The sequence below is a fragment of the Elephas maximus genome, chromosome 10 (assembly GCF_024166365.1).
Source record: "Elephas maximus indicus isolate mEleMax1 chromosome 10, mEleMax1 primary haplotype, whole genome shotgun sequence".
Classification (NCBI taxonomy): domain Eukaryota; kingdom Metazoa; phylum Chordata; class Mammalia; order Proboscidea; family Elephantidae; genus Elephas; species Elephas maximus.
In genome coordinates, this window is record NC_064828.1 from 82,396,105 (window position 1) to 82,413,101 (window position 16,997).

Here is a 16,997-nt window from a genome sequence, read left to right on the forward strand (position 1 = left end):
CACTGAGCAGGCCCGAGACCCACACCACTGCTGCTGCACTGAGGGACTGCTCTGAAGGACTCTGGGAAAACTTTGGCTCCACTACCGCGACTGGGCCTGAGTAGTTGCCCTCAGGTCTCTGAGAGGTGCGGTGCGCCCACTGTGGCTCCCGGTCCAGCTGCCTCCAGGCATACCATTGGCTCCCTCCCCTTCCTTCCTCGCTGTCTACCTTCCCTGCCCCTTAGTGGGCTTTAAAGTCTTCCAGCCCTGCCCACTCCTCCTCTGCCTCCTCCCCAGCGGCCTTTCCTGCTCCTCCTCCCACCACCACCGCAGCCCTGACTGCTTGGCAGCCATCCGTGGACTTTGCATGATGCACAGGGCACCCTGGCTGAGTGGGGCAGCATCCAGTGGCATCTGCGTGGTCTCTGCCCGAGGTCAATGCTGTGGGACAGGCAGCCTTGGATAGGCACTGAGATCTTCTCCCCCTGCTGCCCCATGGGACCAGATGACTAGTGAGAGACAGGTACGGTCTACAGTACATCCGCTAAGTACATCTGCTACGTACTGTTCTTTGATCAGGATTTCTGGACTCTATTATAACCTTATGGCAGCATGGACTTATATGAGGTAGGACATTGCCCAAATGGACATGATGCAGCACATATCTGTACTGTTTAGGGGTGCATACATGTTTAAAATGTATGAAAAAATTAAGGGTAATGATAGATACAAAATTCAGGTTAGTGATTATCTAGGGTGTGGGGGCAAGGAGGGAGAGGAATGTGTTGGAGGGGGCACACAGAGGGCTTGGATTGAGATAGTAATGTTTTATGTTTTTTAAATTGGGTGGTGAGTACATGGATTTTTAAATTCCTTTTTGTACATATTAAAAAAAGTAATACATAATAAAGTTTTTGGAGCCCTGGTGGCGCAGTGGTTAATAGCTGTGGCTGCTAACCAAGAGGCTGGCAGTTTAAATACACCAGCTGCTCCTCAGAAACCCTGTGGGTCATTTCTACTCTGTCCTCCAGGGTGGCTATGGGTTGGAGTCGACTCGACGGTGATGGGTTTGTTTTTGGTTTTTCTAATAAGTTTTTATAAAAGATAAAAAATATATTTAAATAGATCACAAAATTTTAATAACAAATAATAAAAGCCATACTTCTTCAAGGGTTCCTCCCTACCTTTTGTATTTGCTGGCCGTCCTCCTCCTGTCCTCCTGAAAGCCTGAGATCATGCCTCCTTCCTGGAGGCCACACCTCTTCCCCTGTGGTGGTGCTTCTTCCCCCGAGGCCACACCTCCTCCTCCGAGGCCAAAACTTCTCTCCCAGAGGCACACCTCCTTCCCCAAGGACAAGCCTCTCCCCGAGGCCATGCCTCCAGGGGGTGGGGAAGGGGGCCCCCCCAGCCCAGGGCCAGCTGCAGGCCCTTCCTTCTTCCTTCTCTTTGCCTGTGCCTCACAGTGTTGGTGCTTCTCTCTGCTTGTCCTGGGTCTCTGCTCTTTCCATTGTACTTTTTCTCCCCAGATGATTGTGAATGAGGTTGATCATTTTCTCAGATTTCTTGGCTATTGGTTAAGGGTTGCCAGAATTGGCAAAGAAAAACACAGATGCCCAATTAAATTTGGATTTTAGATAAGGAACATATAATATTTTAGTATAATTATGTCTCAAATAAAAAAAAATTCGTTGTTCATCTGAGATTCAAATGTAACTTGGCATTTTGTATTTTATCTGGCAACCCTATGCTATGTGATTTGTGAATATCTCTCCAGATTTTAATGCCAATTTTTTTTGTACGGGTGCTAGTTTCTTTTTTTACTCACTGACTTGGAAGAGGTTTATATATATATATATATATATATATATATACTGTTTTTCTGTCATATATGGCAAATGCCTTCCTCAGTGTGTTATATAAGAAAAGGCAATGGCTTCAATCTACTAAAATTTTGCTCTTTACGTAGCTAAATCTTTCGTTATGGTTTGGTGTTGGGCTGAGAATGGTCTTTTCCTACTAAGATGATAGAAATTACAGTTAAGTTTCTAAAGACTTAGATTCCAGCAGCAGCAATAAATACATTACACATTTGTTATTAGCTGCTGTTGAGTCGATTCTGACTCATGGCGACCCCATGTGTGCAGAGTAGAATTGCTCCATAGGGTTTTCAAAGCTGTGACCTTTTGGAAATAGATTGTCGGGCTTGTATTCTGAGATGCCTCTGAGTGGGTTTGAACAGCCAACCTTTCGGGTAGTAGATGAGTGCTTAGCAATTTAAGCCACCCGGGAACTCCTATATTATGCATAGCCCATCCATTTAATATTTGATATGAGTTTATCTAGCATTTTTCTGTGAATTAAACTTCTTAATGTAGCCCTGTGGAAAGAGCACTTGTCCTGTGTTTCAGAAATTCCTAGTAACATTTGGAAAGAAAATGAGTCAACTGGAAGTATTCCATAAAGGTAATTACTTGGGGAAATTTATGTAAAAAGTGTCATTTTGGGTAAGCAGGCTATCCTGGAAATTACACTAGGACTTTGGCAAATAATTTAGACTCTTCTTTATCTTTGAGCTCTTTCCATCCATTAAAAAAAAAAAAAAAAAAAACCCAAAAACCCTATTATTATGAAACTTCCAAATATACACAAAAATAGAATAGTATAATGAGTTCCCATAGATCCCTCACCCAGCCTCAGCAATGAATAGCTTTTGGCCTCTCTTGTGCCATCCACCCATTCCCCTAGTCCCCTGCTCAGATTATTTTAAAGGAAATCGAGACATTATGTCTTATCTGTAAATATTTTCATATGTATCTCTAGAAGATAAGGATTTACTAAAAACATAACCACAATACCCTTATCACAACTAAAAATATTAATAATAATTCATATAAAAAATCCATACCCATTGCTGTTGAGTCATTCTGACTCATAGCAACCCTATAGGACAGAGTAGAACTGCCCTATAGGGTTTCCAAGGCTGTAATCTATGAAAGCAGACTGCCACGTCTTTGTCTTTCTCTCACAGAGCAGACGACCTTTCAATTAGCAGCTGAGCACTTAACCACTTAATCACTGTACCACCAGGGCTCCTTCCTTAATATAATACCAGCAAGTATTCTGCCAGTATTCAAATTTCCCTGATTATCTCTTAAATATATTTTGCTATTTATTTGACTCAAATGAATATATATATATATACACACACACACACCAGTTGTCGTTGAATCGACTTCAACTCATGGCGACCCCATCTGTGTGTCTGAGTAGAACTGTGCTCCATGTAGGGTTTTCAATGACTCATTTTTCTTGGAAGTAGATCTTCAGGCCTTTCTTCTGAGGCACCCTCTGAGTGGACTTGAACCTCCAATCTTTTGGTTAGTAATCGAGTGCGTTAACTATTTTCACCACCCAGGTAGATATATATGTATGTGCATATACATACATAGAGCCCCGTGGCACAGTGGTTAAGAGCTACGGTGAGTCACAGCTGCTAGCCAAAATGTTGGCAGTTTGAAACTACCAGCCGCTCCTTGGAAACCCTATGGAGCAATTCTACTCTGTCCTGTAGGGTCGGTATGATTCAGAATCGACTCGACAGCAATGGGTATGTATGTGTGTATATATGTATTCTCTATCTTTATTTATTTATTTATTCTCAGTTGGAAATTTAAGTAACAGATTACTATTGTGAACTGGCTTACACAATGAAGGGGATTCATTGACTCAAGTAATAGAAGGTAGAGATGTAAGGTGAGTTTCAAGATTGGTTTGATTCAGTGGCTCAGCAGTGTCATCAAACACTCAGTGCCTTTATGTCTCTCCCCTGCCTTTTGTGGTATCTGCTTTATCCCTAGCTTAGCTTTCCTCATGGTGGCAAAATGGCTGTAGCGTTTCCATGGTTTATATCTAAACATTACACATTTTGGAAAGAATAGATATTTGGGCTCTAGTAGCCCTCTCAAGAGGGAGAATTTTCATTCCTAGATGCCCTCAAAAAACATTGGCTCTTAGCTTATTCATCTAAAACCAGTAAAAATTCCATTCTTTAGCCCATCCATTTGGCCAGGAGAATGCCATGCTCTGAGTGACTTAGGCCAAGGCTCCTTGGCAGGGTAGGAGATAGAATTGCTGACTTCTGGAGCCATGAGCCAGGTGAATCCTCCCCTCCTCCTGAAACCCAGCTGTTAAGAATCTTAGTACATGACTGTTACACGAGATGAGGGAAAGGAAGGGATGTTGGGGCCACAAGCACAGTGTCCATTATGGGATCTGCAGCATTTTAGAACAGCAAAGTGGTGGGGTGGGGTAAGGGGTGAGAAGTGTGCTGGATACTGAAGGTCAGAGCCTAGAGAAGCAGGTCTCCTGTTATTATGGGACTAGCTCCTTCATCTATTAAAAGGAGATTAAATGATCTCCAAGATTACTTCCAGCACAGACATTCCAAGATTAGAAGGTGATAGGAGAGTTTGGAAACTTTCAGAGTAGATTAAAGAGGCCAAATGAAGGTGATTCTTCCTGGCCCCTGAAATGAGGAGAGCATGGTCGTATAACCCCACATTGGAAGAAATCTCAGAGACACCCTCATTTCCCACATGAGGTTACAGACTGCTGGCTGGTGGCAGAGCCAGGGTCACAATCTTTCCTTCCATTGCTCTGTCCATGACTTTCCCTTCAAAGATGCCGTGGAAAACTTGGAAAAGTGACAGAAATCCAGCTGAGGGGAGGGAATAACTTGAATTTTCATGGAGGATTGTGTTTCTGAGTTGCATCTGGTCAGTTCCCCAACTTACAGTGGTTGGACCATGTGAACAAAAACCCTAGATATATAGAATCATCACTGTCCTTGCCACCTGACTATTGGAATTGTTATAGCTTCTAGTTCACAGCATTCTCTTTTGAGTCCCTAAAAGGAGTGATTTCCTGGTTTTGCAAATGCTGAAGGTTTCAGTTAGGAAATGTAAAGTAGAACAGATAGAACAGGTAGCAAGTGATGTAGTTGGAAGAAGTAAAGGTGGATCTTGGTGTAAGACTCTTAATACTTGTTAATAGCATTTGAGATCAGTGCAGAGGTACCCCAAACCAAATGATCAAAAAGTCCTCACTGTCAGCATAACTTCCTGGAGGAATATCTCCAGATGAGTGCACTCTGTGCTGGGTTGTGGAAAACTGCCCCCCATTTACTGTTCAGGTGACTGTGCTTTGCAAAGGTTGTCAATGTGAAGGAAGGCCTTGGAAGAGAGGAGAAACGGCCAGCTGTGCCTCCTCCTAGAGCCAGCTGTGTGGGAGACAGCCATCTAAATACCTAGTCTTCATGGCTGAAGGTAGAGACCAGGTTCCATTTATTTTCCACACTGAAGCACCTAGTGAAGAACCTGGCACAGAATTGTTTTTTTCTACTATTCAAATCAACACATTTTATTGAGCACCTGCTATGTGCCAGACACTGTTCTAGGCACTAGAAGTGGTGGAACAAAACAGGGAACAGGAGAGATAGACCCTGCATGTGTGGTATATTACATGATAGCCAACACTTACACCTCTTACCCTGTGCCAGGCACTCTTCTAAGCATGTACACATGCAACCCATTTCAATCTCTGACAACCTTATAAGGAAGATATCATTCTTCCCATTTTATAAATGAGTAAACTGAGGCAAGAGAGGTTCATTGACCTGCCAAAGTTACTAACCTAGGCTGCCAGGCTCCAGATCCAGGCTCTTAACCACCATGTTGTAGGCCAGGTGAAGTGCTGGGCGCTAGGGATGCAATCAGGAGCAGGGCAGGATTCATGCGCTTGGCGAGAAAACCAGGCCCTTTTCAATGGCATGCAAGACTAATGATCTGACGTTTGCCTACTTCACCTACCTCACCTCTTGTCAGCTATGTACTGACTACACTTGACTCCCATCCATCTGTCTGTCCACCCATCCATCCATCCATCCAACAATCATTTTTACGGCAACTACTATGTGCCACCCCCACATGTCTGTCAGTTTGTCGTACTGTGGGGGCTTGTGCGGTGCTGTGATGTAGGAAGCTATGCCACCAGTATTCAGATACCAGCAGGGTCACTCATGACAGACAGGTTTCAGCTGAGCTTCCAGACTAAAACAGACTAGGAAGAAGGACCAGTCAGCCTACTTCTGAAAAGCATTAGCCAGTGAAATCCTTATGAAGAGCAGCAGAACATTGTCTGATATAGTGCCGGAAGATGAGCCCCTCAGGTTGGAAGGCACTCAAAAGATGACTGGGGAAGAGCTGCCTCCTCAAAATAGAGTCGACCTTAATAAAGTGGATGGAGTCAAGCTTTCGGGACCTTCATTTGCTGATGTGACGTGACTCAAAATGAGAAGAAACAGCTGCAAACATCCATTAATAGTAGGAACATGGAATCCATGAAGTATGAATCTGGGAAAATTGGAAATCATCAAAAACGAAATGGAACACGTAAACATCGATATCCTAGGCATTAGTGAACTAAAATGGACCGGTATTGGCCATTTTGAATGGGACAATCATATGGTCTACTATGCCAGGAATGAAGAGGAATGGCGTTGAATTCATCATCAAAAACGACATTTCAAGATCTTTCCTGAAGTACAGTGCTGTCAGTGATAGGAAAATATCCATATGCCTACAAGGAAGACCATTCAATACGACTATTACTCAGATTTACACACCAACTGCTAAAGCCAAAGATGAAGAAATTGAAGATTTTTATCAGCTTCTGCAGTCTGAAATTGATCAAATATGCAATCAGTATGCATTGATAATTACTGGTGGTTGAAATGTGAAAGTTGGAAACAAAGAAGGATCAGTAGTTGGAGAATATGGCCTTGATGATAGAAACGACGCTGGAGATCAAATGATAGAATTTTGCAAGACCAACGACTTCTTCATTGCAAATACCTTTTTTTTACCAACATGAGTGATGACTATACACACGGACCTCACCAGATGAGATGCATAGGTGTCAAATCGACTACATCTGTGGGAAGAGATGATGGAAAAGCTTAATATCATCAGTCAGAACAAGGCCAGGGTCTGACTGGGAATCATACCATCAATTGCTCATATGCAAGTTCAAGTCGAAACTGAAGAAAATTAGAACAAGTCCATGAAAGCCAAAGTATGACTTTGAGTATATCCCACCTGAATTTAGAGACCACCTCAGGAATAGATTTGACGCGTTGAACACTAATGACTGAAGACTAGATGAGTTATGGAATGACATCAAGGACATCATACATGAAGAAAGAAAAAGGTCATTAAAAAGACAAGAAAGTAAAGACCAAAATGCATGTCAGAAGAGATTCTGAAACTTGCTTTTGAACGTTGAGTAGCTAAAGCAAAAGGAAGAAATGATGAAGTAAAAGTATTTCAAAGGGTGGCTTGCAAAGACAAAGTAGAGTATTATAATGACATGTGCAAAGAACTGTGGATAGAAAACCAAAAGGGAAGAACATGCTCCGCATTTCTCAAGTTGAAAGAACTGAAGAGAAAATTCAAGCTTCGAGTTGCAGTATTGAAGGATTCTACAGGAAAAATATTAAACAACGCAGGAAGCATCAAAAGAAGATGGAAGAAATACACAGAGTCACCATACCAAAAAGAACTGGTCAACATTCAACCATTTCAGGAGGCAGCATATATATCATCAGGAACTGATGGTACCGAAGGAAGAGGTCCAAGCTGCCCCGAAGGCATTGGCGAGAAACGAGGCCCCAGGAATTGAGAAATTTCAACAAGTGGATGCAGTGCTGGAAGTGCTCACTTGTGTATGCCAAGAAATTTGGAAGACAGCTACCTGGCCAACTGACTGGAAGAGATCCATATTTATGCCTATTCACAAAAAAGGTGATACAACTGAATGTGGAAATCATTGAACAATATCATTAATATCACACGCAAGTATAATTTTGCTGAAGATCTTTCAAAAGCAACTGCTGCAGTATATTGATAGGGAACTGCCAGAAATTCAGGCTGGATTCAGAAGAGAACCTGGAACCAGGAATATCATTGCTGATGTCAGATGGATACTGGCTGAAAGCAGAGAATACTGGAAAGATGTTTACCTCTGTTTTATTGACTATGCAAAGGCACTCGACTGTGTGGATCGTAACAAATTATGGATAGCATTTCGAAGAATGGGAATTCCAGAACACTTAATTGTGCTCATGAGAAACCTGTAAATAGATCAAGGGGCAGTCATTGGAACAGAACAAGGAGATACTGTGTGGTTTAAAGTCAAGAAAGGTGTGCGTCACGGTTGTGTCATTCCACCATGCCTATTCAGTCTGTATGCTGAGCAAATAATCCAAGAAGCTGGAATCTATGAAGAAGAACAGGGCATCAAGGTTGGATGAAGACTCATTAACAACCTATGTTACGAAGATGACACAACCTTGTTTGCTGAAAGTGAGGAGGACTTGAAGCACTTACCAATGAAGATCAAAGACCACAGCATTCAGTATGGATTATATCTCAACATAAAGAAAACAAAAATCCTCACAACTGGACCAATAAGCAACATCATGATAAACGGAGAAAAGATTGAAGTTGCCAAGCATTTCATTTTACTTGGATCTGCAATCAACACCCATGGAAGCATCAGTCAAGAAATCAAAAGATGCATTGCATTGGACAAATCGGCTGCAAAAGACCTCTTTAAAGTGTTGAAAAGCAAGGATACCACCTTGAAGACTAAGGTGCGCCTGACCCAAGCCATGGTATTTTCAATTTCCTCATATGCATGTGAAAGCTGGACAATGAACAAGGAAGAATGAAGAAGAATTGACGCCTTCAAATTGTGGTGTTGGTGAAGAATATTGAATATGCCACGGACTGCCAAAAGAACGAACAAATCTGTCTTGGAAGAAGTACAACCAGAAGGGTACTTGGAAGCAAGGATGGCAAGACTATATCTTACATACTTTGGACATGTTGTCAGGAGGGATCGGTCCCTGGACAAGGGCATCATGCTTGGTAAAGTACAGGGTCAGCGAAAAAGAGGAAGATCCACAATGAGATGGATTGACACAGTGGCTGCAACAATGGGCTCAAGCATAACGATTATAAGCATGGCGTGGGACTGGTGGTGTTTTGTTCTGTAGTACATAGGGTTGCTATGAGTTGGAACCGACTTAAGGGCACCTGACAACAACAACTACACTAAGTGCCACGTACTGTTCAAAGTATTAGGGATGTGGCAGTGGTAAGATAAAGTTCCTGTCCTCGTGGAACTTACTATTCTAATGGAGAAACAGATGAAATGTGTGTGTGTATGTATGTGAGTACATGCAGATACACACAATTATACATATATTTGCCAATATGTGGAGCCCTGGTGGCAGAGTTGTTAAAAGCTCAGCGGCTAATCAAAAGATCGAATCTTACCAGCCGCTCCTCAGAAACCCTACGGGCAGTTCTACACTGTCTTGTAGGATCGCTAATGGGTTTGGGTTTTTTTGGGGTATGCCAATAGATAAAATTATATGTGAAAAACGTATGTGCAAGCACGTATATTAGCCACGTAGAGTTAAGTGCTATGAAGAAAAATAAAGCAGGGTAAAGGGCTGGACTTCTCTCTGTTCGTGAATAATGATGGGCTGTCCGCTCTGCCTAGAATGATCTCCTTGCAGCTCTTCAGGTGACGGGCCCCTTCTCATCCGCAGGTTTTCTCTTGTCTTCCCCTTTGATAGGATAGTTGGGGAAAACCTATCTAAGCAAGTGTGGCCCATCCCTCCCCAGTTCATCCTTTGTCACTCCATCCCAATTTCTGCTGTCAATAGCCTATCTCTACAACCAGGAATTACCTAGTTAGCTTGTTTTTTTTTTTTGAACATAACCTCCAGATTTTATTGTCTTGATGATAAAACAAGATGAAGTTTAGAACTGGATCACTTGGCCCTTTCTGTTCTTATCTCCTTCTAGTTCAAAACGTTTGCATCTTGTAAAAGCCAGCATTCTCTTAGACCTGCAGTTGAGCTGAACACATTCAAACTTCAACACTATCTTCTTTGTAGTTTTAGCCTTCCTCCAAAAAATCGCCTTAGTCTGCTCACCATATCCACTCTACTTCGTGTCATAACGCTAGTTTCCCTGGGCATATAGAGAATCTTTGCCCTTCTACTGTGTCACTTTGTGGGGTTGGTGCTAGCCACACTTCTTACAGAAAGTCTGGCAGGTTTTAGGACTGTTCACCATGTTTGCAGGAGCACTATCGGCACGAAAACCTAGTTAGCTTGTTTTCTTTTACTTGTCAGCCTCCCCCCTCTAGAATGGAACCTTGTCTGTCTCGCTCACCTCTCTATCTCCGCGCCTAGAACAAAGAAGGTATGGAATTCATATGTAATAGAATGAAAGAGACATTTACAGCGGTCTAAATAACAGACACGGAAACAAGCAGTTTTCAATTTATGAGACACATGCCCTGATGCAAGCATGTGCAAAGTGCTCTGGGATACAGTGTTGGCTGGAATCACCCTCCTTTGTTAGAAGATGCTATGGACAATGAATAATGACAGGGTAGGGTAGGAGTGTGTGTGTGTGTGTGTGTGTGTGTGTGTGTGTGTGTTCTCAGCTGCAGGAATGGATGTCTTCTCTCTGCATGTGCAGACTGGTTGGCCATTGACAATACAGCAGGCTAAGAGATGATGGGATCTTCAAAGCTCTTGCTGGATCCTGAATTGAGAAAAGACCCCAGATGGGGCTGATGGAGGAGCAAATCTGCCATTCCCAAATCTACTTGCCAAACCACAAATATGAACTTAAGGAAACAGAAAATAGCTCAGTATTGCAATAAACCTGAGATACTCATGTTGAGTAGCAGACTGTTTAGTCATAACTTAATTATCTGATGGAAGGTGTCAAGAAAACAAGCATGTTCTTGCCTATTTCCCATACACAAATGCTCTCCCCTTGTGTTAATTATGAAAAATCCAATAACCAGGTGCCCCTAGTGCTGAAGCACAGTAAGTTGTGTATCTCAGTGAAGACTGAGCCTCCGTCCCTGTGCCCACCACAGCTGATTGGGCTCATGACCATGTACCACCATGGCCTGGTACAGCCTATGGAATTTTTAGCTGTGCCAGCTTGTAACTGTATGTCATTAGCAAAATGTTGGCCTTTTTTATGAGGACCTGAAACCCAGCCATTAAGAATCTTATTACATTCTGTAGACCTTTATTTCTGCAGGAGTGCATTTCCTAAAGTACAGTCAGTCTGTAGCTCATCTCAGATGCTATAGGATTCAGGAATCTGTATTTCCAAAATGGACTTCTGGTTATTATTAAGCACACTCTAGATTGAGGACACTTCTTTAGGCTAAAGTTGTGGAAGAGAAAGATAATATGGACTGGAAGGACTGGAACCCATGGCCTATGCAACCTGTGTAAATTCTCCTTGCTTTTTCTAGTAGCTACTTACATATGACAAGACAAGCTCCTTTGGAAGGAAGAGAGACTCTTGAAGTCTCTGCCATCTGGCTATCTCAGGTATTACTCTTCATGTTTGAGGACAGAGGAGCATCTTGCTTATGGGTTAGAGCTGTTCCTACCGCTGATATGAAATTGGGAATCTTAGTCTGGCAGCTGCAGTTCTGAAAGGGTGATGTCCAATTCTGTGGACGACCAACTCTTAGGGCCACATGCAACTATTTTATTGTGTGATTAAATTTGAAGTGCGATTTCTTTTCTCAGGCCCTTGTCCCATACTCCGGATATGTCCTGGGACATGAAAAGAAGTGCTACAGTGTAAATTACTAACAGTCCTGGAAGTTCCAAAGAGATGGATTGGTTGGATTGCTGAGGTACATTTGCTTCACTGACCATCTTTGTCTCCTATACCTGAGGGCTTAGGACTTGAAACATGGCTCTTGTTAGGGAGGAGGATTTTGACTCATTTACTCATTCATTCATTCCTTCATTCATTCATTGATGGATGGATGGATTGATTCATTTATTGTTGAGGTTCTGCAGGTTCTGTAGTAAATATACTTAGAATGGAAATACCTGAGGTGGTTTGGGAAATATTAATTTACTAATGGCACAGATCTTCACTGTGGTCCCTAAACCTGCATGCAGTGTTGGCCCAGTTGTTTCCAAGACTTTATGAGTTGGCCTTTGATGGGGCTTGGGAGGCAAGGAGGAAGTTGTGTTTGCATCTGATCCAGAAAAACCACTGAGTTAAAAGACAAAGCATTCTGATTCCTATTGGATGGGGTGTCTTAGGGAACAATTTGACAAATGCCTGAGAAAGGACATTTTTCACCAGACTGAAGAATTGTGCAAGTGTGTGTTGCAAAAGGCTTTGTCCTGTGTCTTTGTTTTTTAAGCACACAACAAGCTACTCAATGGTGCACACACCACCCTGATGGGAAATTGGGACTTGACAACTGGCAAAGTTGCATCATACATTGGAAAAGAGAAGTTCAGTGCATTCTGTGGTGGCAGTGTGCCCTGTCACCACTTTAAGAAGCCTATTGTAGTAAACATCTGTTGTTTTGGTCTGCTTAGCATCCATTCTCTCTTTTCTGGTAAGGGCATTTCTACTTTTCTTTGGGGAACATTCTTCCTCCACTGTTAGTCCCCGTAATTTAAGTGGACTGATCCTACCTCACAGTTCCAGGGTGAGTGTGTGACCCAGGCTTGGTCAATCAGTGAATTCCGTCCTGTGGCTCAGAGATGGTTATGTGACTCAAGCCGCACCAATAGATTCAATTCTAGGACTTTTGGGGACAACTATTGGGAAAAAGAAGCTCAGGGGTAGGTATACTGTGAGGATGTAGGCCTGAGATGGTTGGTGGTTCTTTGATCACTATGAAGGAAAAGTTTGCCTGAGAATAAAGCCACACAGAGCAAAGCAAAGCAAAGCTGCGAGAGGAAAGAGACAGGTTTCTGATAATATATTTTAAGCACTTGGAGCCAGCTATGCTTAAAGCTCCCTTGTACCTACCATTTTTGTGATACATTCCTGTGGTAAATTCTTGTAAATGCTAGTAAATTCTTGTGATAGATTAAATGTGGCTACAGTTTCTTTGTAGTACCTTCCATTAAGAAGTGGAGTCTATTTTCCCATTTCTTGAATCTGAATTGGCCTGTGACTCGCTTTGACTCTGAATGTGGTGGAAGTAACATTGTGTGAGCTCTAGAGACTAGGCCTCAAGGGGCCTTGCAGCTTCTGCCTTCACCTTCTTAGAATACTGCCATGGGATCAAACCATGTAAGGAAGTCAGTCTAGCCTAGTTGAGGATGAGAAGTCATGTGGAGGAGAACTGAGGTGCCTCAGCCAACTGCCAGCACCAACTGCTGAACATGTCAATGAGGCTGTCTTAGACCTTCCAGCCTAATTTGACCCTCCAGCTGAATGTAGCTGCATGAGTGAGCTTAGGGAAAACCAGCAGATTAACTGCCTGGTTAACCCACAGAGTCATAAATTGTTTACTTCAATTCACTAAATTTGGGGGTGGTTGTTACACATCTAGAGAGAGCTGCCACACTTCTCTTTTTTGGCTTAAGTCAGTTTGAATTTGTTTTCAGTCATTAGCAACAGATAAGAGTTCTGACAGATACAGTTATGAGCCTTACCAGAAACATACTTTTGGAGAATTTCTTCCCATTTCTGAATGAAATCGCTGCCTTGATCTATACCTTCACTCGTGGAGTATCTGCATGGGCTTTCTTTAGTGGATCTAATTCTTGCTCATGGCCGTGTAACTTATCTGCACAATAGTGCTACTGTCTCCAAAAGATTGGGGTTTTCTAAGACATAGACTTGAGAGGAGATCATTCAGCAACTCTTTCTTTACTGGTTGTTTTTAGGTGCCATTGAGTCAGTTCCGACTCATAGCGACCCTATGTACAACAGAATGAAACACTGCCCAGTCCTGTGCCATTCTCACAATCATTGCTGTGTTTGAGCCCATTTTTACTGGTAATTTATACGAATTAAGAAAGACTTGATATTCCTCTATTTATTGGAGAAAGTTCCCATTAAGAAGACTGCTTAAAGGAGTTGGAAGCTCTCTTTTATCAACTTGTCTACATTTGCCTTTGGGGATTCTTAATCTGTCCTGAAAATGCCTAGGAGAAATGGAACGTCAGCTAACTAAAAAAAAAAAAAAAAAGGAAGGTAGAAGAGGCAATGAAAAAACATGGGCCCTGGAGTTAGACATAGGTGGGCTCAACAAATGGCTCTGCTGCCTGCTAGCTGAGGTCCTTGTGCACGTCACCTACCTGTTCGTGACTTGGTTTCCTCATATGTAAAATGTGAGATAATAATACCTACTTCTTGGGGTTGGTGTGACCATTAAATGAGATAATTCATAGGGAGGGTCTGGCTTGAACAGTTGGCAGCCTAGATTTAGCAGTGACCCTTCAACATTGTTCATCTTGTAGGAAGCAGAGCATCACAGAACATCATTTTTTCTCCCTTTATCTCATTTTTAACACTAGAAGAAATCATGCCTTGTTTGGTTTGGAATCAAGATTGTAATAGGTTACCTATGATGAAGGGAATCTTTTTTGATAGTACAAACTCATAGTCATGATGATCAGTATGGTGATAATAATTAAACAAGTTATAACATCTTGTGATAATGCTGTATGTCATATGATGGTGAGAAAGGGTGCTATGGCAAACATAAGACCCACCAACTGCTGTCAAGTTGATTCCTACTCATAGCGACCCTATAGGACAGAGTAGAACTGCCCCAAAGGATTTCCAAGCCTGTAAATCTTTATGGAAGCAGACCACCACATCTTTCTCCTATGGAGAGGCTGGTGGGTTTGAACTGTTGACTTTTTGGTTAGCAGCCAAGTGCTCGAAACACTGCTCCACTAGAGCTTCTTAAACGTAGGACAGCATGGCTAATATTCTTATTGGAGCAAAATCAAAGAAGCATCACCTGACCTAGGTACTTAACACTGAATAGGAGTTTCAAAGGCAGAAGTTAGACAGGAATTTCCAGGTAAAGGAAATAGCATGTGCAAAGGCATGGAAAAATGAAAGACAATGGTATGTTCTAGAGACTGTAAGAAGTTCAGTATAATGTGATGTAGGGTGACTGTGGGGAATAGAAGGAGTGAGGGGTGACCATCATGAGGGACCACACAACTACATGCTAAGGAGTTTGGACTTGGTGCTTTAATTAGGGGAGCATCATTGAAGAATTTTAGGCAGAAGAATGACATGATTAATGTTTTAGAAAGATCAGGCAGTGAGAGATTTGGAGAGGTCCAAGACTGGATGTTTGGGGACCAGTTAAGAACTAATTGTAAAAGTCCATCTAGAGATGATGATAAGCTAATTTAAAATAATTGCAATGATACTGGGGTTGGAGAGAAGTACTAAAAGTATTGAACAGGCAGCATTGCTAGGAGTTCGTGGCCATTTGGATGCGGAAGGATGAGGCCGAAATCAGTAACCAGTTGCTGTCGAATTCACGCTGACTTATGGAAACCCACGTGTATCAGAGTAAAACTGTGCTCCACAGGGTTTTCATTGGCTGATTGACATCATGCTTGGCAAAGTACAGAGTCAGTGGAAAAGAGGAAGATCCTCAATGAGGTGGATTGACACAGTGCCTGCAACAATGAACTCAAGCATAACAATGATTGTAATGATAGCTCAGGACTGGGCAGTGTTTCGTTCTGTTGTGCATAGGGTCGCTATGAGTCAGAACTAACTCGATGGCACCTAACAACAACAGCAATAACAACAACAACAACAATTTTTTGGAAGTAGATCATCTTCCTAGTTCATCTTACTGGAAGCTTGCTGAAACCTGTTCAGCATCATAGCAACATACAAGTCTCCACTGACAGACTCGTGGTGGCTGTGCTTGAGGTGCACTGGCCAGGAATTGAGCCTGGGTCTCCCACATGGGAGGCAAGAATTCTACCACTGGGAGTGGTAATATGTGGAGATGGTGAGACCAGCAGCTACTCAGATGTCCTAGGCAACTGGACTAGGGCTTTACATGTTGTTGGCAGGAGTAAACTGGCAGCAAACACAGTTCTTAGGCATTAATAATACTATTTCAGAAACTCAATGGAACAACCCCATTTTCTCTTGTAATTGACCATGGGTCAAGAGATCCTTCTCTCTTGGGTTAAGAGCCCAGATTTTGAGTTGACTCTGGTCTAAAGGCAGGATGCCTCTCATTTGGTGATATTCAGTGAAAATGGATTGGATAAGATGGAAAACAGAAGACAGGAGTTAAAACTGAACCATAAGTACAGTAGGTGAGTGATGGCATGGTCAGTAAAAATGGTATTGTGTTCTTGACGTGGTTAAGTTCACAGTGGATTCCATGTCAGAAAAAATAGGTTACAAGTAGGTTAGTATGTATGGTAGGGTCTCATTCTGTAAATACTAAATATGCATAGAAAAGGGGTGCATACCAAAATGTTAATAATTTCCTCTGGCTGGGAGGGTTATGGAAATTTTTATTTTCCTTGTTTAAAAGGAAGATGTGTTCCTTGTGTGTATCAATAAAATTAGCAAAAATGAAGCAGCCACCAAATCTGCTCATTTCAAACATGAAAGTTGCCCCATAAATATTGCACAGTTATCTATCAAGTAGGCAAGTCTGTGGCCAGCACCTTTTCCGAGGTTTCACACCCTTGGATGAGGCCATTTTGTGATGACTGCTGCTTTACAGGGTGGTGTGAACAAGGACAGGGCTTCACGGGATTTCAGCAGACTCTGGCCACTGGATAAGCTGTGCTTAAATGCAGTTAGACCCTGTGAAGCTGCTAGCCAGGATGAGGAGAGCCTGGGCCTCCGCATCCACTTTGCCTTCCTTCTCATTTGGCTTCTGTCCTGTTTTTGTGAAAAATATGTATATCTTGGACGCGTCTCTAATTCTGACCGTGCCTTGGGTTCTGCGGGTGCCATGCTGGCCTTCTGGTGCCCTCTGAGGTTCTTCCTGTTAGGAGGCTAGAAAAGGAGACCATGCTGGGTTATTGTGGTAACCTTCTCAGGTACAATTAGGACTTAAGGTGGTATGGGCTA

At 42.5% G+C, this 16,997-nt stretch overlaps 1 protein-coding gene and 1 pseudogene across 6 annotated transcripts in view; one reads left to right on the forward strand and one right to left on the reverse strand.

Moving 5' to 3' along the window:
- Positions 1–16,997, forward strand: part of SMOC1 (SPARC related modular calcium binding 1) — a 176,753-nt gene that overhangs the window by 15,218 nt on the left and 144,538 nt on the right. The window lies entirely within an intron of this gene.
- Positions 9,799–10,187, reverse strand: LOC126084210 (60S ribosomal protein L36a-like; annotated as a pseudogene).